The sequence below is a fragment of the Triturus cristatus genome, chromosome 5_1 (assembly GCF_964204655.1).
Source record: "Triturus cristatus chromosome 5_1, aTriCri1.1, whole genome shotgun sequence".
Classification (NCBI taxonomy): Eukaryota; Metazoa; Chordata; class Amphibia; order Caudata; family Salamandridae; genus Triturus; species Triturus cristatus.
The window spans coordinates 387,926,307-387,954,069 of NC_140587.1; the positions used below are offsets into that span (position 1 = coordinate 387,926,307).

A 27,763-nucleotide genomic window follows, 5' to 3' on the forward strand; every position below is an offset into this window, starting at 1 on the left:
CTCTGTCTCCCTCCCTCTCTGTCTCCCTCCCTCTCTGTCTCCCTCTCTCTGTCTCCCTCTCTCTCGGTCTCCCTCTCTCTCTCGGTCTCCCTCTCTCTCGGTCTCCCTCTCTCTCGGTCTCCCTCTCTCTCTGTCTCCCACTCTCTCTGTCTCCCTCTCTCTCTGTCCCCCTCTCTCTCTCTCTCTCTCTCTGTCCACCCCTCTCTCTGTCCCCCTCCCTCCCTCTGTCTCCCTCCCTCCATCTCTGTCTCCCACCCTCTGTCTCCCTCCCTCCATCTCCCTCTCCCTGTCCCCATCTGTCTCCCTCTGTCTGTCTCCCTCTGTCACCTCACCCGCTGCTCTCACTCCCTGCTGCCCTCCGTCACCTCAACACGCTTGTGTCACCCCGGGCTGAGACTGCTTCCCGGGCACACACACAGCTGCACCCGAGTACTTCACAGGTCTTTAAAAGACCATTCACTTGTTAATGAGGCTTTGTTGTATTTCACCTCTTCTTAGTGCCCCTGCATCTCCTCTCAATCAGAGGGGTGATGCAGGGGCGCTAAGAAGAGGTGAAATACAACAAAGCCTCATTAACAAGTGAATGGTCTTTAAAAGAATTGCCTGGCCCCCATAGCTCCGCGCTGCTGCAACCGGCAGTGTCTGCGGACACTCATTAAAAAAGCACAGGTACGATGTCTGCAAGGTCCGCGGGCCGCCAAGGAATGCTTGCCGGGCCGCTGGCAGCCCGCGGGTCGTACTATGAGTTCCGTGAGCTAACATGATGTGTCAAGAAGTTTGGAATGCATGGATTGAAAGGCAGACAAGCAATTAGGCTTGGAAGGGAGTTGCATTATTTTGCAGTATGAGGAGTGTCAGCCTTTCAACCAGGAGAGTCTCCGACAGGACAAAGATTGGCTCTGCAATATTCTAAAGACCTGCCCCACCCATCTCACACATCCTTCTTGGCAAAAAATATTTTTCACTAAAACCAACTTCAGAATTCAGTGTCAGCTACAAGCTGTCAAAATCATTTACATTCAGCTCAGTATTATGTCTTTTTTTCTGTGCCAAATTACCTATAGCTTTTGGGCCTGGCAGATGAAGTAAGCCTTTTCTAAATAAGGGACTAGTTTATTGAGAGCCAGAGCGCCAGCTCGATTTTAGCAAAATTGCAGGTGCAGGAGAGGAAACAAATATAGGAAAAATCAGAAAAAGTTCATTAAAAATAAGGGAGATTTTTAACAAATCAATTCTGATGTCAGATCATAGCAAGGGAGTTTTTTTTTCTTTACACACATCACTGAGTGGCAGTTCACAAACACAAGTAATGGATCCAACCATTGAACACTAATGAAAGAAATGTGGTGACTAGTTGAGAGGGGTGGAAGCCCGCACCCAAATAATAACCAGAATTCTTGTCAGAGTGAACCATAAAAGTCAATAAATAAACCTGTGCTTATCCCTCTAGTAGTCTGGCATAAAAGCAGTAAGGCTTAACTTAGAGGCAATGTGCAAAGTACTAATGCAACACTCAAGCAGTAATAAAATAAAGTGAGAGCACAACGCAATAAAAATTCTAAACCCATTTAGAAAAATAGAGTATAATTAAAAAAATAAAATGACACCTAAACAACAAAAATCCAATCAATAGATCCAAACTTCTGAATTTTTAAAACTCTAGGTGAAAATAGTGCCAAAAAGTAGAAAGCGCCACTCACAGGTATCTTGTCATGTTTGACTGGGTCAAAACCACAGGTTCAAGTTGATCGCACTGGAGCACTTGGCAAATACAGGGACCATATTTGTCCCGGTGAAAAGTCTATCTTCTCACAGTCCATGTCCATGTGCGGAGCTGCAGATGCAGCTTTGCATAGGCGAGGGTCGCAAGAAGTCCATTGTTGGTGCAAGGAACAGGTCGCTGCTGGAACTTCATGTTGTTTGTTGATGTAAGTGGTCATTGTTTGGTTAGAAGAGCAGGTCATCAATGGGGCTTCATGGCAGGAGATCATTGCTGATGCAGACGGCCATAGTTGTTGCAAAGTGCCTTTCACTGGCACGCATTGCAGATGATCATTTCCTGGTGCAAAGAGTCCACAAGGATCCCAAACTTCTGGATTTTTACCTAGAGTTCTGTTTTGAGGCTGGAGGAGTACACCCTGAAGGCAGTCAACGGTCCAGTGCCTGAGTGAACCTCTTGGGGATGAGGACTTGCTTCAACAGAGGCCAGTAGCAGGTCCAGTTGAAGCTGGTCAGCTGGACAGTTGTAGCTCAGGAAGCTTGTTTTATCCCTGTACCTCAAACATGAGGTCTTCCCAGTGATATTTGGGATCACTTCTGGGTGTCCTGGCTCCAATGCAAGCAGGTCCAGTTTTCCTTCTTCATACATCAGCGCAGTCAATCTTCTGAATGCTCCGCAGGTCCAGGAGTGTTCTGATGAGAGGTTCTGAAGGTGCCACATTTATACCCAATACACATTTATACCCAATACCAGCCTTTGAGTGGGGTCAATCCCTGGCCTACTCCCAAACTGGTTCTATTCAGTTCTTCCTCTTCCCCTGGGTTTTGCTCCAAGCTGTACACGGTGACAAAGGCAAGAGCAGGCCAAATGTCAGGTTCCTATATGTGTGCAGCAGGCACTGTCATTTAAAGTGCAATCAGGGCAAGACACAACTCCTCCCCATCCATCCTGTTAGGAAGGCCCTCTCCTTCTACACCCAACCACCTTTTGTCCTTTGTCTGGAAGGAATACACAACACACCTCAGGAGAGCGATTCACAGGCATGTGACCCTGGACACTGGCAGAAAGGCACATTTGATGTAGGTAGAAAAATGCTAATTTTCTAAAAGTGCCATTTTCAGAACAGTAACTTAAATTAAAGATGATTTTAAATTACAACTCAATTGAGTGAAAGAAGCATTCCTCTATCTGTTCCCAAACTGAAGTTAGGACTTATTAAGTGCAATAAGGTAACCCAGTGTAAGCCTATGGGAGAGATAACCTTTTCACAGTAAAAACAAACTCTAGGGATTTTTCACTGTCAGGACATTTCAAACATAAGTACACATCACCTACATGTCAAATACTATGCACCCTGCCCTTTGAGACTTTAGAGCCTCCCTGAGGAGTGCATTATAAGTATTAAAAAGGATGATTTAGGCCTGGCAAAAGGTTTACTTTAACAGGTCAAAATGACAGTTTAAAACTGCACTTCAGGCTGCAGGACAGGTCTGTGACATGTTTTACAATGCTACTTGTTGGACCTTGCGCTTTTTGCAGGGTTGTTCCCAAACCTTTTGCCTTCTACCTGTATTTTTTCTGACCTGTTTTTGTTGGCTTTAGGACTCTGGCCACCTTACCAGTGCTAACGTGCATGTGCTCTTTCCTTTAAACTTGGTATGATTGGTCTACACCTGTTTGGCATATATTAATTTACATGTAAGTTTCTTGTACAGTGGTATCCTATATACCCAGGGCCTGTAAACTTAATACTACTACTGGGCCTGCAGTGCTGCTTGTACAACCCTCAAAAGTAGCCCTTCAAACCTGTCTCAGGCCTCTCCCAGGGTCTTTGTGCACAGTTTACTGCCACAGTGACTTGCCATTCAAAGTTACTTGCCAAGCCTGAAACTCCCTTTTTACTACATATGTCACCCCTAAGTTTGGCCCTAGCTAGCCCTATGGCCAGGTGCTGTGTAGGTAAAAGGTTGGACATGTGCCTTGATTGTGTGACAAGTCCTGGCAGTGGTGCCAGTGCAGGCACCGCTGTCGGGATTACGATGTCCATTTCTCTCTGCCTTTTCATGGTTGTCAGACTGCTATGAAAAGGCAGACGTCCCCACTGGGGCTTCGAGATGGTGCCTGAGACACGGTGCAGGGATGTTTGCAAACATGCCTTCCGCGATTGAGGTTTGTGTTGTAGCCCTTTTTTGTGTCCGTCTGCCTACACAGCAGTCAGATTGTAATTCGGTGGTAGGGACTACCGACTAAAGGTCGGGCGGTCCCGCTCCTGCAACAATGGCGGTCGTAAGCTCGTCTGACTGCCATCGTAATGAGGTCCTTGGTTTTTCTCTGCAGTGAGGCTTGCTCAAAGGTGTGCACTGGGAATTATCTGATAGGTATTTAGTGGTAAATTCTGATTTGAGAGGAGTAGCATTGCCATGTTTGGTATGTTTGGAATAGTGGTGATAAATCCTGCTTATTGATGGAAGTGGATTTTTCATTATTATTTTAAAGAAGTGCCCCTTTTAGAAAATGGGAATTTCTGTGTTCTTATGACTCTTTGCGCTTTACAGCCTGACTTCAATCAACATCTGGTTTAGACTGACAAGGGCCTGTTTGTGCATTCACTCTAGACAGCTACACAAAGTGAGTTGAAGTGTGTCTTGCATTTCCTGATGGTCCATCACCCGGCTCATGGGCCTTCCTGAGCTAGAGTGGTGGGAGACATTGTCACTGACAACTGAATAGGGCTGTGCCTGTCATCTCACAATGCTGTCTCCACCCCCTTGTAGCGAGTCTGGAGCCAGGGCTGGGTATTGTATGGGGTTGTCGTGCACTTTTTAAGTTTGTTTGAAGTTACCTCAACATCAAAGACATTTTCAGAATAAGCTCAGGGGCTCTGACCCAATGTTTTTAGACACTGCATGGGACTTGTAACCAGATGCTGTTGGCTCTACATGCTGCACATTGTGAGGGACTGCTGTTCTGCCAGAAAAGACCACAAGTTGGACTTTGCTTTGTTGTGCTGTTGTGCAGGTTGGCTGCTACAGAGACTGTCAATCTGCAACTATCTGATGTACTGGCCTTCTGCCTATCTCCTTGCTCTTGTGACCCCTGTGATCACTCTCCAGTGCTTGTGGCTTTCTCTGTGTCCTGCCACCGCATGGCGAGCGCTACACTTTCCCTGCCTGTTCGGGAACAGAGAGTGTGGGGTGCTTTTTTTGGTCCCAAACCTGAGTAAGTACTCCAACCAGTGCATGGACAAGCGCTTTTTATTTGCCTCGAGCACTCTGAGGTTGGCCTTGCCTGATCGCCAGTAGTGCTGGGTCTGACCTCCCTGCACAACTCTACAGGGTAGGTGCTCCGCATTGTGAGACTGTGGTGTTCTGCTTGGGTGCAGCCTGTTGACTCAGCACGTCGCTTCCTCAACACCCCCATCTTTACCCGATTCCAAGGCAACCCGGGGTGCAATGGTGAAAACAGCTCAAACGTTGCTTCACAAGCCAGCGACGTTCTTCTTGATGCATTGCTTGGCAACAGGGAAGCTCCTAAAGCAGCCTTACCAGTGGGTGGGGCTTGTCGACCTGACGATGACACACCTGCCATGTTCTCCCGGGGGCCTTGAGGCGAGTAGCCATGGCCCTAAGGCAGAGCATGGTGCACCTCTAAGCTGCGGCTCAAAGTGCTTACTTCAGAGGCCAGCCAGCTTTTTGTTGATAAAACGCCTTTATTTTGGCAGCTGCACCACATGATTGCGGACAGCTACCATGTGGTGCTTGAGGCGGGGGACCCAGCCAGGGCTCCCTGCAGCTCCTGGAGAGGTGTGGTCATGCTCCCTCTCCTGGTGGTACGTACTTGGGGGCATTGTGATTTCTGCCTTCTGGAGGGTGAAGGCTCCAGAATGACACTGCCTGAGGTAACTTCCCTCATGGGAGCTCACCGTAACTATTGCTCTTATGGCAGTAGGAGCGCTTCTGCTTCTGTGCCCTGTATCCTTGTGTTTATTACCGTATAATGTTTAAGAAGAGCGCAGGAGTGCTGTCAGACGTTTCTGCTGCATTTCATGCTCTGATATTGGTATGCGTCATTTTATACCTTAAACTGGTTATGATAAAAAGGCCAACATCATGTTTCCGCATAGATATGCACAGTAACGTGGTCTATCATGATGTTTTGTTGACAGGGGGTGATTTATATAAATTGTCATAAACTGCTTCATACTCATGCCCTGATGTGAAGATATATGTGGTGGTTATGCCTTGTACTGACAGGATAACAATAATTTCAGGATCTGCATAATATGTACAGTGATGGTGTTTTTATGATGTGTGCAACATATGTCTTTAACCTATTGCACTATCTGTGATGTTTTCACAATTGCCTGGTTGGCAAAGTGATTATTGTTTTTTTTTGTCTATGTTTAAATGCAGTACAGATACGTATTTTTATATACTCTTGTGTGATTTCTCTTTTGGGGTGTATCTATTGCATCACTGGTGTGTGTGTGTTGTGCAAACGCTTTACACATTGCCTCTGGGATAAGCCTGACTGCTCTGTCAAGCTACCAAGGGGTGAGCAGGGGTTATCTTGGGTGTGTAACTCCCTTACTCTGACTAGAGTGAGGGTTCTGCCTGGCTTAGGTGCACACCCTACTCAACCAGAAACCCTATTTCTAACATTAGTGATCAGCAGTGAGGATAGGACTTGCGTTTGCGCAGTACTACACCGACTCATTGTTGCACTACAAACTCTGCACGTAGACCATTGCATGTTTGTTTCCTGATTCTCCAATTGGTCATTTTTTATCGTTTACTTCTGCCTCAGCTCTTACACCTGAAAATCTTGTTGTTGCACTCGTAGTTTTGAACCTTGCTAAAATGGAGTTAACCATTTGACATGAACAACCTGTTATTTTACATAGTGGAGGAGGCAACGTTTTTCTGTAGGGAGATGGAACTACCAGTGGATGGGGAACGTCATTGGACCCTGCACTATTTTGAAAGGGACCGCATGATGGCAGCCTTAAAAGAGAACCAGGAGGGTGGTGATTCTGAGCGAGACCCTGAGGAGGACCCCAAGAGTAGTGAGGACTCTGAGTGGGAGGTTTCCCAGTCCACAAACCTGGAGGGCAGTGGCCTGGAAGAGTCTGAGCAGGAGGGAAAAATGACTGGGCAGGGATGCCAGTAGATAGAGAGGATCCCACGGAGAGAGAGTCTCTTGCTGGGTCTTGTACCAGGAGCAGTGTCACCTACAAGTCCCTGTCCCCTGAGGGGCTCAGAGATAGGTGGGAGGAAAGGGAGCACCAGCTGGCACAGGAAAGGGTCAAATTGAAGCTAGTGCAGTTGGCTGTCCAGGAGAGAAGGCTAGAGGCTGAGGGAGCCCTAGTTCAGGAGAGGATGGAGGAGGCTGAAAGGCCTACGCCAGAGAGAAGCCAGCTCTTGAGGAAAGGTTGCCCCAGGAGCATAGTTTAAGTGTTCTGAACTCCCCAGTGCTGCAGGTGGATTCCAGTGGTGGCAGCAAATTGCATCCAGCGTAGAAACCTCCACTTACGGAACCAAGAGCATGGTACCTAGCTACCAGGAGAACGGTGTCACCCCTGAAGGATATAGGTTGAGGTTCAGGGACAGTAGAAAACTGTCTCACCAGTCTGGGGAAGAGTTTGTGGAGGATTGTTGTAAAACACTGTAGGGATGGGTGAAGGGCTGCACAGCAACAATTTTAAAGAACTGTTCAATCTGATTGTCAGAGAGCACATTCCCCTTTGTTGATTTCAAGTGCTACCCCAACATCTGTTCCAGGGAACTTGCAAAGGAGGCAGACCTTTGAGTGAGAGCCAGAGGGCCTGGAAAGACATTTTGGAGTGATCCTAATGAGAGTGTTTCATGTTTTTCTCAACCAAGGGAGGTGGGGAAGGTTTGTAGTCCCCAGTGTAGTGGGATGAGTATAGGGTCCCATCTCCCTTCTCAGGTGAGGAGGAGAGGTTAGGCCTGGAGAGAAACACTGGCAGTTTACATATACACAGGTCTTTCCTAAAGTTTCCTTCACTTTTAGACAATGACTTCTGACACACATTTGCATCCGTGACAGTCTGGATTAGTTTCTTGGAAACTATAATTGCTTACAGAATCAACTTCGCAAGAATACAATCATGCTACCTTGACACCATGCACAAGGATTAGACATACATTGCGCAAATGTGCTTGTGGTTTTTGTACATATGGCGACATAGCTATCTATAACACACAAACAATGGCAGCCTGTTCAGCATCTTGGCCCAAGGCAAGGATGCCTTTTGTTATAAATAAACATCTGTTGCTGGGTGTTAGCAGAGGAGCACTTTGCTGTGTTTGGTGAGGTTTCTACATGCTGATGCTTTGGCCCAGCTGCCAGTTAACATCTCTGCGTGGGGTGTCCATCTCGTGACCATGATGGGGACATACAGTCTTTCCTTTCAAGTAACAGGGGTTGGATCATCCAGTATGGGGATTCTTGGCAGAACACACACACATGCACTAGACACTTAGGCGACGCATAGTAGGAGTGCACCAGATTTCTATTTTGTTTCATATGCTTGCATATATACATTATTTTAGCTGGATGGTGGAACTTTTTATTCTATTCACTGTCCTAGTACTTCTAATAACTTAAATTTGCTTCTGTTTATTAATCATTGCAGCACATTTATTTTATACAAGAATCGTGTTGGTTCAATAAATATTTAAAACTTCCCACTGTGTATTCCTTGTATATTTCTCTGAGAGCATGAGTGATTTAGAAAAAGGGTTCTGGATCTGTTACCTTGATTCTTGGGGAAACAGGGCTGTCCTGTTCAGTGGTTTAAAGAACCATTTGCTACCCACCTAGGTTTAGAGGTGCTTATGGTGGGACTGTGAACTAGGCGACCTATAGGACGACATATCCTGACAGGGTGCATGGAATCAGTCTGTCGCCATCCCAACGGTTATGCTGTCCACAAAAGCCCAGTTTCTACCGTAGGCTGGAAACTACATGACAAGACTTGGTCCTTTGGGGAGAGAGGAAGGGCTTTCAAATTTGGTAAGTCTTGTGTTGTCATATGTGCTCCTACGTGAGTGGATGGAGAGTTATGTTGCCCTTGAGATGTTCTTTTTCTCTGCCTTGTCTACTTTGTGCCTTTTTCCATCTTGCATCTTATTAAGCTTGGTCCTCAACCTGGTCACTCCAGAGCTTCACCCAGGTGCAGGTCAATCTTGTTCTGTGCTCTAAAGTTCATTAGTTGTTCATGCCAGTGATCCATTTCCCCTAGCTTCCTTTATTCATTTCTGATATGTGTTTAAGTATCCTCCTCTTTCTTGTTGATTATTGACTAACTTAAGGTAGGGTGTATGGTATTTACAAGGTAGTGGAAAGCTGGCTTTCACTGGTGCAAGACTGGCTCTTCCATAGGCTAAAATTGATTTACACTATTACACTTAAGTGCTACTTCCTGTTTGGATTTAGCTAGACAAATAGTTCAAGGACTCATTTTAATGGTAATTTAAAATCCAACTTAATGGTCAAGTCAGATTTGATATTACTATTTTAGAAGTTATACTTTTAGAAAGTTGTAATTTTCTGCCTAAGGCAAAATGACCTTCCAGTGTCACCTACCTGCTTATGACTCCCCTTGGGCGAGATGGGGATTTCTGCCAGACAGTAGAAAAAAGGTTAGGGTGGAAGGAGGTGTTTTCTTCATTGAACAGGATGGCCTGGGGGTTGTGCCCAGTCCCTTCCTGAGCTTCAAAGGATGCCTAACCTAACACTGATAGATGTAGCTTACATCTACGCCTGTATCACTTTGTCCTCCTAGCCAGCTTGGCTCTAATTCCAGTGGGATGGCAGAACTTGCCCCAGAACTAGTTTTGAGTGACCACCTGGGAGGGTTTACCCATTATTGTAGCCACACCTCTGGCTGGGCACAAGGAGCTCTGTACAGGGGAAGGAAGGTTTTGCCATAATATGTTTTGGCAGAGATGGACACTGTGTGATAGTTTACAGTACAGTACTCAGGAACTGGTGGAAAAGTGGGTAGGGTCATCCCTGGGAACCCTTGCCCCATCGGTTAGCCAGTGGCACGGAGTTTCACACACCTACAGCCTGGAACTATGCATGAATGTGGCACGCCCCAGGTCCCTTCTGACAACACTCCTGGACCTCTGGAGAATCAGAAGATGGACTGTCCTGCTGTCTTAAGAACCTGAAGGTAGACTGGGCCTGCATGCCTTCAATCTAGGACCCAAGAAGTAACCCCATGTATCAGTTGGCTGACCTCCTTTTTGAGCTACAGAGACACAAGTTTTCACATGCCTCTTTTCCTGCAACTACCCAGCTGATCAGCACCACCTTGACCTGCCCTGGACCCTGGTGATAGCCTCTGGTGGAGTGAGTCCTAACCCACAAGTGATGCCTCCCAGTTCCTGGACCCCTGGCCAATGTTGGAGTATATTAATCCTGCCCACACTACAAAAGCTGGGACCTAGCACCTTTTTGCAAGAGGCCTGGAGTTTCCCACACCCACAGACTGGCACTCGGCATAAATGAGGCATGCCCCAGTGCCCTCCTGAGAGCACTCCTGGACCTGTGAAGAATCATAAGGACTATTCTGATGTCTAAAGAACCTGAAGGTAGACTGGACCTGCTTGCCTGTAATCCTGGACCCAATAAGTGACCTCAAGTGTAGGCCTAGGCAGAGTTTACAGCGAAGTGCCCGAAAAACTCTACCGTGCTCCACAGAGTCTGTTAAGTCATGCTTCTCGCATTGATTTTTAGTGCCAGGAATTTGTCCGGTGCTGTAAAATCAGCACAATCGGCACTAAGCATTGTGCCAGAGGACGTTGACGCTTTCTGCTGCTCGAGCAGCAGCTTCCTTAACGTGAATGGCAGATTTCTCAATGTGAGCGGTCGTGACCTGCCGTGACCGCCTGCGATGAGAAATCTCACCAGGAGGAGGTCTAGTGAGTTATTTTTTCTCGCAAGTGCTCGCCAACTTACCGTTGGTAAGCCGCTTGGAAAATAAAACCCACCGCTCCGTGTCACTTCACTGAGTTTTTTGGAACTCCGCACTCCACACAGAGCGCGGAATGTGCAAAGCTCCATGAACTCCACTGGCGGAGCAGAATTCTTGGCCCACCCCTATCCAAGTTTCAGTTGACTGACCTCTTGTTTGAGGTACTAAGACACAAGCTTCCAGAGGCCTCATTCCCTGCAACTGCCCAGCTGATCAGTACAACCTGGGCTGGCCCTGGACCCTGCTGGTGGCCTCAGATGGAGTAAATCCCAACCCCCAAGTGGTGCCTCCCATCTCTTGCCAACTTCCTGTCTGGATTACAGTGGCTGTTGAATGAACCGGTAAGCTTCAGCTTGCTGGTTTGCCACGCTGAGAGAGACCTCACTTCCAGAAAAGTTTCTAAGTTCGAATGTAGAGGGCTTAATTGGGACTAACGCCAAGCAGCAACCTGTTTACATTGAGGCCTTCCTATGCACTGTCTTCACCTTCTCAGATCTTTCCCACTTTCATGGATGATCGCATCGGGACCCCATTCTATAGCAACCCACCGTCATCAAGCCCCACTTTGGATGCAGCTCGCAGCTTGCCCTGTCGATGACTCATCAATGTCCAAAGGTAACATTTCCACTGAGACGAACCAGTTTTCAACTGCTCGTTCATTTTATTCTGCCTTAACTTGTGACTTTGACCTGGTCTAGAGTGACCAGATAGATACGGTTGATGCTTTGTGCTTTTTGGTGCTATTTTTAATTCAAACTGTCGCTTCCTTTATTAAAATGTACTCCATCATGCTAAATTGGATTGCGATTTTACTTGTGTTTTCACTTTATTAATCTTTGAGTAGGCATACATATTTCACACATTGCCACTAAATTAAGCCTGACTGGTTTGTGTCAAGGTACCAGAGGATTAAGAACAGGTTTATTTAATGATTTTTGTGGTTCAGCCTAAAAAGGATTGTGATTATTATTAGAGGTGGGTTCCTAGCCCCCTGAACTAACACTCTAATCTCTTACAAAAAAGTGCTGCGGTGCTGCGATAGGGCAGTGATGATAGCAATGGTGGCCAGGAGGCAGGGGAGCAGCAAAAAGTGTACAATGAGCCTACAAGTATGAGATAAGGCAACAACAGGACTGGAAGATGACGGTAGACCAACCTGTGTGGCTACTAAAGCAGCCATCTCCAAGCTTGCAGGCTCACAGACAAGCACATTTCCTAGCAGCATAAGCATAGCCCTGTAACATAACACTATCCAATCCTTTTGTGGCCCCAATACTGGTGACACAGACAGCTCTTTCTTCTTATGAAATCCAGGTTGCCTGCCATTGCAATGTATGCTTGATTGCATGGGGGACATTGTTGTCTACAAGCAATGTGCCTGGTTCTGTTGAATACTTTAAAGAATATGTCAGATAACATTGAGGGATGCTCAGCATAACAGGTCTTAACAGGAAAAAGCGGCTATTGTGGCAGGGCGACTGATGGGTGGTCAAACCAGTTAATCCTCAAAATTAGTTATTTGTATGAGATCACCATGTGTGTGAATCATATATAGTTAACATATTAAAGCAGACGTTTGCAGACATTTCTTACTATGATTAACAGAATTATCCACTGCTTTCTATCAAGAAGACTCAGTCACATTTCATCTAGAGAATGTGTACATTATTTAATCTTGATGGTAAGAATATACTACCACTCTAACCCATTCTATCTGGTTCCTGGTCAGAATTGCTACAAGTGAGTTTGCAAAAAGTATTACATTTTATTTTTTCATTTTTTTCAGTTCTTTTAATATTTTTCATTTCATTTGTGTACTTCTGAAATTAATGTTGGTCAAATAATACTGAATCAACTATGCATGTATGTGCATTTTAAGAGATACAACCAGAAACATTGGATCTAATTTTAATTGTGTAGTGCACAGAAGGTTGCTCACATAACCCATATTTTCAATTTTGTATTTCTTAAATCCACTGATCCATAGAATAACAACCCTTGGAGAGAAACGTAATATAGTTGAATGGCTTCCCCATTCAACCAATAAACAGAAATGCTTGTTGACTGAATTAAATCAACCTTTTCACTCTTCAATGTCTGATACATCTCTGTCTCCTAATACAAGTTGACAGTACCACTCTGAGATCACTGTGCTTAATGCAATGCAATCAAGACATGGGAATCAATATTTGTGGCGTCCACCATGCAGCTAACTGGTCTGGTTATTAAGTTAGGGAGTATTCGACAAAGCTGCAATTTACATTATTTGTTTTAAAAGAAAGTTTAATTTGCAATTTGTTTGCAGTGGACGTACATCCCAACCATGCATTGACATATGTCTCAAATCTTCAAATGTTACATGTCTACTTATACTGCATTATCTGGTCTTTTAGGAAAATAGTGAACTACCTCAGTTAGTTTATTTGCCTAATATAAAGCCAAGCATATGACCTTGTGGCATTCTCATAGAGAGTTGTTATAACAAAGTAATTGTTTTTTATACATTCTTCGTAATGTGCCATGTGTGACCTTTGGTTACTTTCTAGTGATCTTTAGAGCAAATAGCTCTGTTGTCAGGGTGGTGTACATCTGTAGAGCAATCACTCTAGATGTGCTCCCATGCAATCATTGCTGCATTTAATAAAGCAGCAAGTGGCTTCGATGCAGGATCCATCCGAACTTTGCTTGTCTCGTAAGACTGTAAAAAAGTTCCTGGGGTGACACTTCACGAGCGCCGCACAAGATGGCCTCTGCTCCTTGACTCTCCTGATTGGCTCAGGTGAACTCCTGGGAGCACTGCTTTTCTGATGCCGTTGGCTCTTCTGCTTCCAGGAATATAAGATCAGCTGAAGGTGGACGCCACAGTTGAAGCTTATTTTTATCTTTCCAGTGTGCAGTGTTTACATATTTTTCTTCATGCTGCATTGCGCATCAGGAGGCACTGCCATTTTAGGTCTCTTATTCCTTTTTGAGGGTAAATCTATGCTGCTTCACAGAAGATATGAGACATTTATTGTTCTATCAATTTGGATTTCTCATGCAGCAGCTATCTGTGCAGAATTTGCTATTCTCTGCTCTTGTTACAAATTATTTCATTTTCACTGACTCTCGCATGCAGCAGTTAATCATTTTGCAAAGGATTTCCTTGCCCCACTTATGCCAAGAATTTGCTATGCTGATTTTCCTTCACTGCCACGCAAGGCACTGCTTTAAGCCTCATGATTTTTCCATCTCAAGGCAGGTGACGACCTTTGAATCAGATATGTGCTGCTCCTAAACTGAGCATTTCTTCTCTTTGTTTTACTGCACTTACCAGGCTCTTTGTTCATGTTCAATCCTATTGGTCACAAAAGTTCAGTTGGGTTTAGCCTTATAACTGGACCTTTCACTTGACCTTCTATAGGTCTGAATGCATTTTGTGGCTATTACACTACTTTTTTCCCACATCCTCCTCAGTTATTTCAATGGTTACGGAACAGTTTATCTACTCCAGCTTTCTTTATGAGCAGATGTCTGAAACAGAAAGAACAGGCCAAATTCCTCCCATTCTCCAATAAACTCACCATACAACATGCCATTTCCCAATGCAACCTAGCTCCTGAGAATACAACAGTCCTCATGAAGAGCACCACTGAATTTGCAATAGGCGGTGCTCCTTCAGCTGTATCAAAGAAACCATCTAGCTCAGTCAAAAGGCCTAAGAAAGAGTTGGTCTCTACTTTCAAATCGCCCTCCCATCCCACCTTAGAGGATCCTATGGAAGATACAAGTGCCTAAAAACCTTTTGTGGTTAAAACCAATACATCTCTTCAATGTATTGAGGAGAAATGGTCCACCCATGACCTCCATATTACCTCTGTTTAACAGCGAATCAGCGACTTGGAATACTCTATCCGATATGTAACTTAGCTAACAAAGGAAATTGATCAACTCAAAAATATCACTGAAGATTTGGAAAACAGAAATCAGAGGAATAATTTGCAGCTTTATGGTATTCCTGAGAATTCACAAGGCCCCTGTTGGACTTGGCCCTTTTTGCAGGGTCATCCCTGAACTTTTTGCCTTCCTCCTGTATTTTTTCTGACCTGATTGTTGGCTGCTTTATGACTCTGGGCACTTCACCACTGCTGATCAGTGCTAAAGTGCATATGCTCTCCCTATTGTAAATTGATGTATGGATTAGTGATTCCATGATTGGCTGATTTGGTTTACTGATCAGACCCTAGTACAGGGCACTGAGTGAGCCCAGGGCTTGTAAACCAAATGCTGCTGGTGGGCTTGCAGCACTGGTTGCGCCACACACAGAAGCAGCCTGTTAAAGTGTGTCTAAGGCTTGCCATTGCAGAGCCTGTGTGCAGTCTGGTACTGCCATGCTGACTGGGCCAGTGCACCCACTTGCCAGTCCCTAAACCTCCCCTTTTCTTCATATCAGACACCCCTATGGTAGGCCCAAGGGCAGGGTGCATTGTAAGTATAAGGTAGGACATGTCCTGGTGTGTGTGGCATGTCCTAATAGTGAATTACAGCCATTTTTTGTTTTTCACTATTGCAAGGCTACCTGTTCCCCATAGGCCAGAATGGTCAGTTTAATTATTACAGCTTATAATCCTTACTGACTCAGGGAATATGGTAGAAATTCGAGTTTAGTATGCCTGAATTCAGAATGATAAAATGCATCTTTTAGTGAAGTTGGTTTTAACATTCGGTGTTTGAAAATACCACTTTTAGAAAGTAGGTATTTTCTTGTCTAACCATCCAGGCCTGCCTCTGCTTGAATGTGTATTCCTTGTCTGGAGTTTGAGTGACAGGGGCTGGGGAATTCCAAGGACTGGGGAACTCCCGGAGGCAGGGTGAGTCAGCACAGGGCTGAATAGGGCTATCTACATGAAGAGTGGTGGGAGGAGTTGCACGTGGGACGTGAATAGGGCTGTGCTTTCCCTCCACAATACTGGCTCCACCTCCTGTGGTGCGTCTGATTTCTCTGCCCTGCACTGTGAAAGGAAAGAAGGAATCATGTCAACAAAGAGCTCCAGGACTGACCAGAACTGGTTTGGACTAGGCAAAGACCTCTCTGCCTTCAGAGAACAAAGAGAAACTGTGTATAAAAAGGGGGACCCAGACCCCAGAACTTTAGATCACTTTGGGAAACAAGAAGAAACCTTTGCTGAGGAGCGGAACCAGAAAGACTGAGGAGAGACTATCCCTAAGCTTGAGGGATTGGCCTGCAGTGGTTGCCTGACTTGCAAAGAGAGAAGAAAGGAACTTTGCGTACTTTATTCAACTTGTGAAGGATCTCCAAGTGCTTGAGAAAAGAGCTTGCCTCCTGCTGATGTGTCAGGGACAACAGACTTCACCCACCAGCTCCCCAAGAGTTCTTTGGAAGTGCCTGCTGTTTTGCGAGGCTTTCTGAGGGAGCTGGAAGCGCAACTCACGAGCAAGAAGCGTGTCGCCGCACTGCCGCTGTCACTTCACAACGAGAAAGCACCTCGCAGCGCCGGAGAAGAGGATCGACGTCGCATCACACGCCGCCGCATCACCGGGAAGCGTGTCGCAGGGCCTGTCGCGGCCCAGAAGAACGGTTGAGTCATCGCAGGTTCCCCGATGCGCCTCGCATCGCCGAAGAAGAGGATCGATGTAGCAGCAGATGCCGCTGCATCATCGGGAAGAGTGTCGCAGGGCCTGTCGCGGCTCTCATTGTTGCAGAAGCAACTCGCATCGCCAGGGGAGAGGATCGACGTCGCAGCAGACACCGCCACATCACTGGGAAGCGTGTCGCAGGGCCTGTCCGGCTCGCATCGTGTGGAAGCATCTCGCATCGCCGGAGAAGAGGATCGACATCGCAGCAGACGCCGCCGCATCACCGGGAAGCGTGTCGCATCAAGAAGAAAGCGCCATCTTTGTTTCTTTGCACCAGATCTTCAACACATCACTGTCCTTGCAACACTTTCATTGTCTTGCGTTACGTATATTAAGGTACATTGAACTCTGAGTGTCGCATTTACCATCTTAAGAGAACTAAGCTAATTCTACCATTTTTAAGGACAGTATTGTGGATTTTTGTCATTTGTGGTCTTGTGATAAGTCTATATAAAGAATACTTATCTTTTTATATAAAATTTGTGTGGTGTCCATCTGTATGTGTTCACAAATGCTTTACACACTGCCTCTGAGATAAGCCTGTCTGCTCATGCCAAGCTACCAAGGGGATGAGCAGAGGTTATTTTAGGAGTGTACCCCCTTACCCTGACTAGACGCAAGGGTCCCTATTTGTCACAGGTACCTACCTATGCCAACTAGAGACCCCCAAATCTAACAGCCCCAACACAATCTTTCTGAAAAAGCCCATCACCTCCATTGTTAAACTACAAGATCATAGCCCTCTTAAGTATTCAAGAGCTCATCGTCTGAGCCCCAAACAATCTGCAACATCCTCTGACACTCGACCGAGAGGAATAATTATTCTGTTTTTGCAATTTACCGACTAGAAGCATTTTCTCTCTGTGGCTAAACAAGTGAGGTCTTTGTCTTGGGCTGGATACAAAGTCTAATTCTTGCAGAATGTCTCCAATGCAACAGGTGCTAGGAGAAGGTGCTTTCTTGAATTCTGCCCGCAACTAAAGTTCTTGAATATTAGGTATGGTTTAGTCCATCCTTGCTTCTTCAAAATTACATGTAAAGAGAAATCTTATACTTTTGAGGACCAAGCCCAACTGTAAGATTTCCTTTATCAACATTGTCAGGAGGACATGGAAATTGGCACCAGTGCTAAAACATGCCTGGTCTTTCTTCTACATTTGACTGCTTTTATGAATAACCTTCTGTTTTTAGTCTCTTATTCATTATTTTTCTCTTCGGATCACTCCCTCATTTAACACTCTTGTTTCTTTCCCTTTGTATTTCAGCAGCAGATCTTTGAAGGTTTCATTTGTCTTAGTCATCTCTGCCCTTATGTTGTATGTTCCCTTACCACCACAACCTCTTCCCTGTTATCTATGGTAAGTTTACGTCACATTATTTATCCTTTTGTTTTAATCTACGAAGTGAGTGTGTAATTTTCGAATATTCTTTTTAATCCTTCCCTCCTTATCAAGAAGTATTTTGTATTTGCTTTTCTCGTCAATGACATGTTTACCGCTCTCCATTCACCATGGCTGGGACTGGTTCTGTCTTCATTAGGTGCTCCGTACTCTGTACATCTTTCTGGATGTTCTCTTCTGTCATTAAGTATTTCATTGCAACCAAGGACATTTCTTCCTATATTGCCTCTCAGTTCTATCCACATTTCTGGTGCCCTTTACCCCATTTATAACTTTTTCTTTCTCTTTACTCCTCCCGTGCCCCTTATCCCCTTCTCTGTTCTCCAACTGGTTTCTTCTTTCATTCAAAATTTACACTTACTATATTTCATATTAATGCACAAATGGCACTGAGAATAACAGCATGGAATTTTAAAGGTTCAAAAAAATCCCATTGAACACAAACATGTCTTATTCAACTTAACTTCATTGAAATGCCAATTGGTATTACTCCAGACAACACATTCCGCTGACGCAGACATTATTAAACTTAAAGAACAATGGGTAAGCAAGCTCTATTTTGCTCCCTCTGTTTTACACAAAAATAGAGTAGTTATATTATGTCATAAATGTCTAAACATGTCCCTTATTTCCTTGGAAAATGACGAGGAGGATAGATGGGTATTGGTCTAATTCAAAATTGATGATACTATCTTCACAATAGCGAATGTGTATGGTCCCATATACCCACATCCAAGCTTTTGGAAGAAAATTTCACAAAGGTTGTACAATATTCCACTGAAAACTTCGTATTGAGTGGTGATTTCATTCAAATCAATGATCCCTTTCTTGATTGGCACTCTACAGCTTGGTTTCTTCCTCACAAAACACACAAAGCTTTCAAGCACACCATCACAAACAATGGTTTATCAGACTTCAATCACACTCTCAAAGAATTCTCCTTTTACATGGCCCCTCACAATTCCTAAACCAGAATTGATATTGTGTTTTTAGTAAAGAAAGTTGAACCAACACTCAAAGATTGGCTCAATTTTGATTATGGACCATGCCCCTGTATGTACCAATCTTGATATTCTCCAAGATAACCTATCCAATTCTCATTGGAGATTCAATAATACCTTACCTTCTAACAAGATTTTTCTCACTTCTAATGAAACTTTTGTAAACAAATAGTTTGAAAACAACAATATAGAGGAAATATCTTTTCAATTTGTTTGGGAAGCCTTTAAATCTGTCTCTAGAGGGTTCGTTATTAATTATGTTTCCACAAAAAGGAAGGATTTGGAAAGAGAATCTTCCGCTCCTTCTAGTTGACATCAAACTATTATAACACAAATACTTCACATCTAAAAATAACAAAGCTGATTTGGATGCGATGGTGGTAGCTAAGATTCCGTTCAATAAATCTTCAAGAGAGAAAGCATGTGGTACACTCCTCAAGATTAATGCTAGATATTATGGGGGTAAGAATATTCTCAGCAAAGCTCCTAAACTCAATAACTCTCTGGTAACGTTCACTCTAGATGCTGAAAAAGCCTTCGATAGGGTTAATTGGCAATTTCAACTGCTCTCTTTACGTTGGCATGGTCTAGGTCCTAGATTCCTGCACCAAATCTCAATACTATACTCTTCACCTCGATCCACAGTGACGGCAAATAGTATCCCTATACTTCCCTATTAATAGAGGCTCCAGCCCTTCTTACATTGACTGAAACATTCCAATACTCTTTCTGGTTTCCAAGTAAAGAATACACACATTAAATTCACTGCATACACTGATGAGAGTCTACTTTATATTTCTAAAGCGGAGTCCTCCCTCACAGATTTCTTAACATTGAAAATCTGAGGTGATGACTCTGAGCAAGTTCTGTTTTAAGGCCCCACTTGCTAGAGCAAGTCTATCCTGGCATCTTGAAAAGATAAAATTCCTGGGGATTTTTTATTGTAATATTATAAGGGATATGTTACAATGCAACATGGATTTCTTAAGCAGAGTTGGTCACCTTTTTTTTGGTCCAGGTGGGGTTGCCTTGACACCATCAAAATGATATTACTACCAATTATTACCTTCTATCTCATGATGGACTTATCAGAATTCCTAGAAAGTATTTTGTGGCTCTAGACACATTTTTATCTAGTTCTCACTGGAATGGAATACCTTCTCATATATTTACAGCATTTGAAACTACCCAAATCCGCTGGAGGGGTGATTTTTCTCTATCATACGACATTTGGCATTAAACAAAGCCATAGTTGTTTTGTGGACCCCCTCTGATTCTGAAGCTAAGCTGTAGTTTCATTTTGAGTCGACCATGATATCTCCCTTTAAACACAAACACCTTCTTCATATGTATCACCCTCCCAAATATTGGATTCCCTCAGTTATCTCCCACCGAAAACCTCCTTTACCCACAGTCTCAACAATGACCAGCCCGCTACCCCGACTACAACGTTACCATGTGTTACTTTAACCCGCAAGTCGTTACAATGACTTGCTGTAGGGGGTGCGTTGTTGGACTGCTAATCGATTTTTAAGTCCAACACCTTCTCCACTGTTGTGTCAACAGAAGTTGGAATAGTAATTTATGGTATTCAAAAGTCCAGCACCCCCAAAGCAAGTCGCTGTAATGACTTGCATGGTAGAGTAATGTGTGGTAACTTCGCAGTGGGGATAGTTACTGCGTTGTGAAGGCATGCGGGGTAAATGCATGCTGGCTTTCGCCATACAACCATCTCCCACTCCTGTCCTCAACTTAAGCGATACTTGGTTGCTCATTTATCACCTTATGAGCAATTTCTCCATAATCCCATCTGGTATAACACATGGCTCAGGAAATATGGAAAGACGTTGATCTGGCGGACATGGTTTGACAAGGGTATAGTTATAGTTTTTAAATTGTTCATTATAATAACATCATTCTTCCATTTGAATCTATTTTATTATCTATAATTTGGCCCCTAATTTGCTTATACAATATCAGTTTTTAGAAACAGAGCTTACAGTTGCACTTGGATCTATTTCACCTTCTCTCAATCAGAATGATGGTTTGCAGATCAATCCAATCTCCATTACAACACCCTCTACTGCTGATTAAATATAAATAACTTCAAGAGTGTGCCACATTGATAGGGTCAAATCCAAACTAGAACTTCAAAGGGAATCGAATCTACAATCTAGTTGGCCCATTTCTGTATGATATAAAACATGGGAAAAGATCCATTCCACTGCTCATCCAGCCTATCTTACCCAAACCCCAAATTATTTTTACAGTAGACCTTTTTACACCCCTGCACATCTATTTAAACTTAAACTCCTCAAATGAGTCACTTGCTGGTGTGCAACACCAATTCTGATACCTACACTCATATATTTTTCTGATGCCCTAAGTTATCTGGATGTGAGGTAATGTTTGAACTGGAATTGGAGCTATCAGAGGAATTTCCACATCATTCTCATTATCCGTTTTATTCCTTGTTAATTTAAGCAATCGCTGGTCTCATAACAAAATATAAGGAACATTGGCTGATTTTCTAATTGTAATTGGTTTACAGGTGATTGATTACCTCTAACTGAAAATCTACAAATAATATTACCATCCAACAGTGGTGGAACTTAGTCTGAAATAGTCATAGGCTGGACAGATACAATTTACATTCTCATCTTTTATATGTCAAACATGATATATTATGGTCACCACTCACAGATATTTGTCTTCATATGCAAGTAATACTGCTTTTCTGAATTCTAATTAATAGCATGTTACGCATACCTACTTTGTTCTTCGTATATATTTTATTTAGCCATGTTGTTTTCATGACATCTTTAATATTGTTTTGTTGACAATACTGTTATAGGAAGTTTTAACTGTTAGATACTTTTCCTCATTCCCTTCTCCTCTTTTCCCCTCTACCCTTGTCGTATGGCTTGTACCAAAGTGTGGTGAAACTGTGTTTGTTGGATAACATAAACACTGGGATTGTGCGAGTTTGATTCACTGCATCCCCTCGAGATGTTGGCCTATAGTCCTGTTAGCTCACTGTGCTCCCTCCAAACCCCTAACTTTAAAGGGCAACATATGTGTGTACAGCCTCAGAACATGACAGCCCTGATTCCCTAATAAAATTGTGGTAATAGATCTAGAAACTTTTCATTTAGACTCTCATGCATACCCAAAGAAGTAAACAAGAAGTCATCAGCAAGGCCTTACAATATTTTTTGCTGCGTTGTGATTCTTGCATAAAAGATGTGTGCTGTAATTAAAAGTAGAATGAAACAGATTCCCATAATTAGAATAACAAGAACAGTGAAAAGAATAAACATTTTACCCATTGTGCTAAGACAGTGTATATATGCAGGCATATAAGTATTGTGTAAATAAGTTGAGCAGAACATCCTTCGCGTTGGAACGCAGGAATCCGCTGAGCTGAAATTCTGACATGTAGTACCCCGGCAGTGTTAGTTGAGTGCTCCTCTGCCTAAACAAGGAAGTGGTGTTGTACTTTGAACAACAGAATCCATTTGGCCATGTCATAACTCCTGTTTGGGCTGCAGTTGTTTATTCTAGTTGGATAGCGGTGTCGCCAACCGGACAAATGACAAATATGACATTTGCACAGTGAACTTTATCCCTAGTATTGAATGTTCAAGGAATGATGATAGAGTGCCTACGAAGTTGAAATGTAAGCAGTGCAGAATCAGGGAACGTTATCCTGCACTGACACACTCGAAAATGTATGTCAAAAGCATTTGTGTGTAAAAGAGAAGACAACTTGAGAAACATGAGTATGTAAATGGTGCTGTTTCTCCTAAACTTCTCCTGACCATGTGACACCTTTCTTCCCTCTTAATTTCCTACTAGTTCTTCTTACATTTATTGATAAGCTTTACTAGTTCTTTTAATGTTCCTGTATATTATTATTTTCTTTCCACTTGCTATTAACCATAGTTTATACTAATGGAATGGTATTCTTATTCATATGTATAATTTGCTTTCCCTTTAACAAACATTTTAAACAAAAAAAAAAACAGTCCCTGAATTGATTGTGGTACTTCTCAGCTGTCAGACCAAACTTCCTGAATAGAGCTTTCTTGATGCATATGTACAAAGTGTGATGATCAGTATCAAAACCCAGAATGGCATTCAGTCCCTCCAAAGGTAACCTCTCCAATATGACTGCACCAGTGTTACTGTAATACCTGATTTATAGTGCAAATGAGCTCCAATTTGTACACATGTTATCCATATCACCGCCAATGGCATAACTAGATCCCAGCTCTTTGCTATTGCTGCTGCCAGGAGAGGGGAGTGTAGAGACCTTTTGTGTTTCCAGCTCTAGGTGTTTCATCTTTTAGCATAAGTCAATTCACAGTTGTCTCCTCCACGACAATTTGTTCTTATGCCTTTTCTCTAGTCAAGTGCAACAGATACTCTTTTTCAGCCTTCCTGTACTGCTGTTTGTTCTGTATCACTTCACTGGCATTGTGACTTCTTGCACAGGTCAGACTGCTGGCTTTTGGAAGATTGTGGACTTTGGACATTCTCTTTGCTAGTGGACCTCACTTTATCGAAATTTTTAAGGCCCATCTCTTCAGAGACTTCGTCACTTGATAGCCCGGCCGAATATCATTCTCCAAGTGACCTCTACAGCTTCTTCACATTAGGCCTTTAAAGAAATCCTCATGCCTTACACATCATCCAAATGGTTGTGCTTTTCGTTGTTATATGTTTGTACAACAAAGTTCAAAATTGAAAAAAGTTACAAATTTAAGAATGAAAAGTTATGTTGAACATCCCTTTCAAGGACTTTCTCCCATTAGTGCTAGTCCTATTGTTAGTTATTAAACACTCATAAGGCCTCATTCTTAAGCTGAAACACAGACAACTTCACTAGTAGGTTTCGAAAGTGCGATGTTACATTCTTGATGGAGATGTGGCTAGCAAGCGCACTGCTGAAACCGAGAATTACACAGAGGAAAAAGTAGTTTTAGTCATGGAAACCCTGACTCACCCTAAATTGCGTGATTTGATGAGTGTAACAAAGCAATCAAATACATTTTTTAATAAGAGTGTATGTTGTGTCATGTTTAAATAAAAACGGAAATCCAACATGAAAAAACAAAATAAACATCAAAAAAAGGGAAAAAGGGGTTCAGCAAGTGAAAAGAAAAGGCCTTATTAAAATAAATTTAAAATGTGTTGTTCTGAAAGGCAACAAAAAATGAAAAATTATATTGAGTATGCACCTCTGGTCTCAGAGGGACATCAAGCGACTCACTCAAATTTTCATGCAACCAGATTGAAGTTTGAGTGTGGGCACATTCGATAGTTCTACCTTGCACTTAGACATTTATTTAGTTAAGTAGGACTAACCTTGAGACAGTCTCAGTTTGGGGTTTGAGAAATATTGGGCGTGTGAAGTCAGAACTATTATTGAATGCTAGTCTAGAGCTCAGAGTAGGATAAGGTTCTGCCTTGGCCTCACAGATAGTCCTGGTTCACCTGTCCTTATAGTACTTGTAAATATGGAAATGTAATCCCGCGGAAGATGAAGATCTCGTATAAACCCAGTGTTTTAGACAAAATGGGGTTCTTTAGTGTTTTAAGTTTAGTCCCTCTGGAATGGCCTTAAGGGTCCCAGTGCTCTTGCATTCATTTCAGTTTTCAATATGCCCAGACATTTAACAGTTCACTGGGGGCCACTAAAATGGTTAACAGTTCAATTCTGACCCTTGTGCCACCTCCTGGCCCATACTGTCTCCAAGAATCAGGAAAAGAAAAATCTTATCTCTGTTACTGGAATAATGTTTTTAAGGGCCAAGCTTTAGGCACATCTACAAGCATTCATTGTTCATTCCTCTGCCTCAGTGGCACAGATACTTATAACACAGTAGGCTGGACCATCTTAAGCCTTTTAATCCAAAATATATTTCAACTGCTGGTGTTAAAGAATTGACTAATATACCATTTACAAATGATCCAAATCCAATTCCTCTTTAAAAAGTTCCACATTTTACACATGGACACTTGCACATAAATGTCCGACAGGATTAAAAACATTCATGTGACTAAGGATCTCTCTATATTTCATTCAATTCTAAACAGTAACCAATTCAGGTTATTCTACTTCACAAACTGCCAACATCTTCTGTTGGCAATATCTCAGCAGGCCATATACAAAAAAGGACCTGCCTCGTACACCAATCTTAGTTTAAAGCCCAGAGAGCATTCAATACTTCCTACTCGACGTGCTGGCAATTGTACAATTTGTTGCCTATTAGCCGTTTGGTCAATCGCTACGGAGTTCTAATATCTCGGGCTATGGAAATACCTGAAAACTAGGTGAATTTGACTAAAAATTCCCCTGGGAGCCTATACAACCCCCCACCACTATGTGTGAAGAGAGAAAGGAAAGGCAAGGAGAAGAGGAAACATCTGTCTCGCACTCAGCAGCACCATCAAGAATTGATGTCCGTTCCAACGCCTCAAAGAAAAGAAGTGCAGGAAAAAATGAGGACGGCAGTGCCTCACGGACGTAACCCCCATGAGGTGTAAGCGGACAGGTACTCGTCCGTTACCTCACTTTCTCATCATCGGCCACTACCGTCCAAAGTGAAAAATGAAAAGTGACAATACCTATTTTAACTAATAATCTAAACTGTGCCTGTGTGCAAAAAAAGGAGTAGAAAAGAAATGGGTGTCGACCCTACGACTAGGGAGAATGAGTCTGATCAGGACCCAAAGATGCTCCCAGTTAAAACCGGACAAACCCACACTAGCTAAATGAGACTTTTTATTCAATGCTGTGTGGCTGTCCCCTAAAAACCGACATGTTTCGTTGCCTGTATGGATTGGCGGCAACTTCTTCAGGGCTAGGGTCGACTAGCCTCTCTGCTTTACTTGTGCTGACCAGTATGATATCTGTCAGAACCTAGGGGAAACATAAAATGGACACGAACAAATTCAGCTCAACACCCCAATTGCTCACATGCAGGGACAACATACGTACAAACAGGCAGTGAACATAATGCCTGCATCACTTCAACCGGTTATATTTACCGTAAGGGTTGCTCACTTACAGCATACCTCACCCCACAAAACTTGAGGGTCTGTGCTCCCTCAGATACTTCTGGGTTGCTTGCACATTGCCCTCTGGAAGAGATACATCGATGATGTGCTTTGTATATGGACCGGCTCCACTGCAGATCTGGATAGGTTTCTTCAGTGGCTGAATGGCCTTGACGAATGCCTAAGATTTACGTGGACTATTAGTAACACCACAGCCACATATCTGGATCTTGACATCACTGCAGTGAACCGTAAGTTGGTCACCAACGTCCATCAGAAACCCACCGACAAGAACTCCCTCCTTCACTATAGATCCTTCCATCCCAGGGCTCTGAGGGATAACTTGCCAGTGGGCCAATTCCTGCGTTACCGCCGGAATTGTTCTAACATCGAGGACTATGTACAACAAGCAGAAACACTATCATGTAAATTAGAGGCTCGAGCTTATCCTACTAGGGTTATTAAGCAGGCTAAAAAACGAGCCCTTAATACCCCACGAGCGGCCCTCCTAGAGAGAACACCCAAAACCTCAGGAGAATGCATCCCTGTAGTCACCACATTTGGCCCTTTATCAACCCAAATTAGACAGGTGATCAGAAAACACTGGCCATTACTCCATACCCCGACCGTGACTATGCCCCAACCCCGATTTGCCTTTAAGCGCTCTACTAGCTTACGCGATCGCCTGGTGCACTCACGACCCAAGGGTGAGGTCAAGTCCACAGGAATTCCACCGGGACATTACCAATGTGGCGGCTGTAATGTTTGCGAATTAACTGTTCCAACCAAGAGCGTCATGTTGGCAAGTGGCAAATGCTGGCATCTGAACGCGTTCAGTAACTGTAATACTAACAACGTTATATACAGACTGACATGTCCGTGCGGCCTTCACTATATTGGATTGACCACGCGAAAAGTGAAGGTCCGTGTACAAGAACACCTTAGCACAATCCGCATGGGCAAATTAACCACAAAGTTGGTTCAGCACTTTGTAACGGCAAGGCATGGCCCTCGCGAATTACGTTGGGTGGTATGTGGAACGGGTCTGGGGTGACAGCTATAACATGAATGCCAGGTTAACAACGAAGGAGGCACGATGGATCTATCAGGAGGGAGTAGATCGACAGGGCCTGAATGACTGTATAGAATGGAATCAGGTTACAAATTAATATATGTATCACACTGTAACCTGATCCATGAACCTCAGGGCCTAGATAATTAAGTTCATATACAGAGACAGGTCGGAGAGGGTAACTTTTGAACCCTTGATGTGGTAATTCGAGTATATCTCACAGGAGCATTTAAGGGGTGTGTTGGCATGGGTACACTACTGTCATCACACCCTTTACTCATGAAGGTAATCGAGTAGGGCCACTATCAGTAGTATCCTTATGTCTTGTGTATCCTTGAGTACGGGTGCACTCGTTCCGGTATACATAAGATGGCCGCCATTGCCTTAACTACACGTTTGCGCATGCCCATGACATCACACATGCTTCCTCCAATACGTAAGGCAAGCCCGGTTTACACAACATGGCCGCGACAGCCTTCCATCCAGGGTTGCGCATGAGTATAAACAATGTGCGCGGAGTATTTAAACAGGAACGGGATGCAGAGCCCGTGATGGAAGCCTGATAGAACTCGAAACGCGACACTGATGAGGTGAGGTCTACAGTGGGTCATGGGCGCTGTACTGGTATGCAAAGAAAAGTAAAGATTGATACTTGGTGTCCATGTTAGAGGGCAAGTAATATACCGAATGTCCTCGACTGTCGACAGTGGGAGGGGGTAATAGGTGAGCCCTCCCGGAATGTATACCAAACATACGCAGATATAGAGGCAGAATTAAGAATCTAGTGGGAAGTAAAATGCAATCTTTATGGGGTCAACCACACACCATGCACCTGGCAATTAACGATACAAGTAAGGCAGT

General features: G+C 43.6%; 1 protein-coding gene and 1 long non-coding RNA gene across 4 annotated transcripts in view; one reads left to right on the forward strand and one right to left on the reverse strand.

Annotated features, from left to right (window-relative positions):
• The window catches only part of OXR1 (oxidation resistance 1), a 1,797,650-nt gene that overhangs the window by 1,306,617 nt on the left and 463,270 nt on the right, over window positions 1-27,763 (reverse strand). The window lies entirely within an intron of this gene.
• Window positions 1-27,763, forward strand: part of LOC146830919 (uncharacterized) — an 81,427-nt gene that overhangs the window by 23,747 nt on the left and 29,917 nt on the right. The window contains exon 3 of one of the 2 annotated variants that reach the window (XR_014961208.1): window positions 17,630-17,722. This is a non-coding gene — a long non-coding RNA (uncharacterized LOC146830919). The remainder of the gene's footprint in view (window positions 1-17,629; window positions 17,723-27,763) is intronic. The other variant, XR_014961209.1, reaches the window with a different exon arrangement.